Source organism: Mesoplodon mirus, assembly GCF_964341445.2.
Source record: "Mesoplodon mirus genome assembly, chromosome: 4".
NCBI classification, from domain to species: Eukaryota; Metazoa; Chordata; class Mammalia; order Artiodactyla; family Ziphiidae; genus Mesoplodon; species Mesoplodon mirus.
The window spans coordinates 113,764,334-113,767,281 of NC_138979.1; positions in this window are offsets into that span (position 1 = coordinate 113,764,334).

A 2,948-nucleotide genomic window follows, 5' to 3' on the forward strand; every position below is an offset into this window, starting at 1 on the left:
GGCTACCACACAGACACTGTTACACAGTGAGAAAGCTTGGAAATAACCTGGCCAGTGAGTATGGGCCAGGACCGAGGCATTTGGGTGGAGCCTGGATACGAGTTCAGGCAGCTCTGTAGCTGGAAAACATCCCTTTGGATATAGGAATGCATCATCCTTTCAGACCCGTCTGTCTAGGGCTGAGCTCACATATGAGAGAGCAAGAGTTGTTAACAAATTATTTGATTCAGCCTTGGCAGATTTGAGCCTAACAATGCAAAAGGGTCTTAGAAGCTCCTAAGTTTGGTCTTTCTAAGTAAAAATGATTTGCTTTATGTAGCAGAACCAATGTTCTTCTTCCTATCATAAAATACCATTTTCCAGAAACACATAAAAAGAAAAATCACGGTGAGTCCAACTGCCCCCTCACCACCATGCCACGTGTGTAGTGGGGTTTCACTAGGGGTTTCAGTAAAGGCAGGAAATGCTGTGGGAATAACAATGCCAGAATCGTCTTTGGAACTGGAACCCAGGTGTTGGTAAAGCCCAGTAAGTGGCCATGTTCTATTTATATTTGACCAAACAAATAAATGCTGTGGAGTTAGTAGAGATTTAATTTAATATGTAGACAAATGTACCTTTTGAAAAATGACTTTTGTAAATGCATGAAACATTCATGATTGTTGAGAATAGAGCAATAATGATAAATAGACGCAGAATGAGACCATCCCAAATTGCCTTTAATATGGCAGCTCAGCCGCCCTTCTTCCGAAGAGATATTGGAGTCATGAGTTATTTAAAGCCACAGTGTCTCTTAAACTATGTTCTGCAATGATTTGTGTTTATTGGGTTTTGCCCACAGAACTTGTCTTCCATTCTACTAAAAATCTATCTCATTTTAAATGCTATTCATGTGGATAAGATACCTCCTTTGTCACTCATGCCTGCATATGTATTTATTCTAAAAGACCCAATATAAAACTCAAACTTTGTCCCATTTTGACAAAGGTCCACATCTAGTCCGATACACCACACCAGAACAGAGCCCAGGGTGAGGTGAAGGCTCTGTGATGCAGTTCTATCTCAGGTGAAATTCAGATGTGTGTCTTACGTGGCCCCTCCTGCCCCCATCTTTCTTTAGGCTCTGAAGAGTAGATTTCTAGCTCTGTGGCTGTCCACCCAGCCATTTTTTCCCTGCGGTAACAGAACTGTGTTAGCTATCACACAGGAGTTTGTTGAATTGTTGCTTTTATAATTCACCCTCAGTGTCAAATGAGGTCATCCAATTTCCCCTCTGCACATTTGCAATAAGCAGCATAAAAAAATTCAAGCAAAACAACCAGGAGACACGGAGAGAGACGGCTGATGAGATAATGAGGCCTGTTTATTATAGTAGAGGAGGAAATATCCTATGAAGCTGAGATAGCCAATGAGGGATGGGTAGCTTTGCTGAAGAGTCACTAGGAGTTTTTGTTGTGGTCCCAATCACAGTGCGAACAAACTTCTAACAAAATTGTCTTTGGAAGAGGGACTCAACTTCTTGTTCTCCCCAGTAAGTGCTGTTCATGTGATTTTCTGATATTGGCTCCCGTTGAGTGAAAGTGGTTTTGGTGTTGGGTGGGAAAAGTTTCTTAGGCTCTAAACATGTGGGTAGCCTCTAAGTCCTGGGTCCTTCTGCTCGCACAGAGGCCCAGTCCTTGGCCCTTCCACGGCTTAGCCAAATATCAAATTCTTTCCCCTCTAGAGCTCAGAAAGTTGCTGCCAGTGTTTTTGCTGCTTAAATATCAATTACCTTTTTCATTGTTTATACATTATGAAGAGCAAAAAATTTGTGAAATTTTTTCGAGTCCATCTTCAAGTCTCCCCCCGCCAAGGCTTGTCCCCAGTGGACTTTGTTTGGACACATCATTAAACCCAGGATGATTTCTGACTCCAGCCAAGTGGCATTGGAAATGACCCCAGCCTACCTATGACCCCTCTCCTTCCACTCTTTATAAAAGACTCATTTTCTCCGTTTGTCCTCTGCTAAGATTCCTGGCTCTGGTGCCCCATGCCTTCACATTTCCCTTGTTCCAGGGATGGGTGGAAGATAACTTTTTTAAGAGCTACTTTAATTCAGAGGCAACAAAGATGGTACGTCAGCCAAAAACAACATCTTGTGTGGAGCCTTCTTACTCTGTGCCATTTTCAAAATCTTTTTTTCACTTAGAAAAAGCAGCCACTCCTTTTTATTCCTAGCACAGCAAAGAGTTCATTATGATGCCAGAGACAGGGTTTCCTTTGGAATATTTTTCACAGGCTAACAATAAGCCGGAAGTTTGCAGGCGGTTCACAAATGCATTCTTGGGCCACAACTCCATGTATGGAAGCCGGCATCGGCAGAGTAGACAGTCAAACCAGGGGCATCTTACCGATACCACATTTTGTAGAGGATCATGGGGAAGGAGGCAAAGACGTGCTAAGGGAAAACAAAAACTATGGTTAAGGGGGGAGATTTCTGTATGATTCCACCCAGGGAAAAAGATTAACATGAAGAAACATTCAGAAAACCACCAAGGCCAGGCATTCAGAGTTTTTGTTATGGAAGCAATCACTGTGGGAATTCAGGAAGCAGGCAGCTTCTCTTCGGAAAGGGCACAAGACTGGCTGTGATTCCAAGTAAGTGCCCCTGGCCATCCCTAATTTTGATCAGAATGGCTTCTGCCTTTAAATGATTTTTTCAATGAACGTATGAATGCTTTTACCCCCAAGAAAGTTCTGGTAGGAGCTGGGAAGTCAGTGCTAAGCAGGAAGATGGACAGGTTACTCTGGCATAATTCAAGAGCTAACCAGACAATCATGGGCAAGCACCGTGCCTCACCCCGTCCTCAGTGCCTCCAGCTTGTTCTGGCCACACATCCTACCCAGTTCCCTCCCCTGATCCCAGGAGACCAAAACCCTAGGACAGAGAACCTGAGACTCTTTAGTCT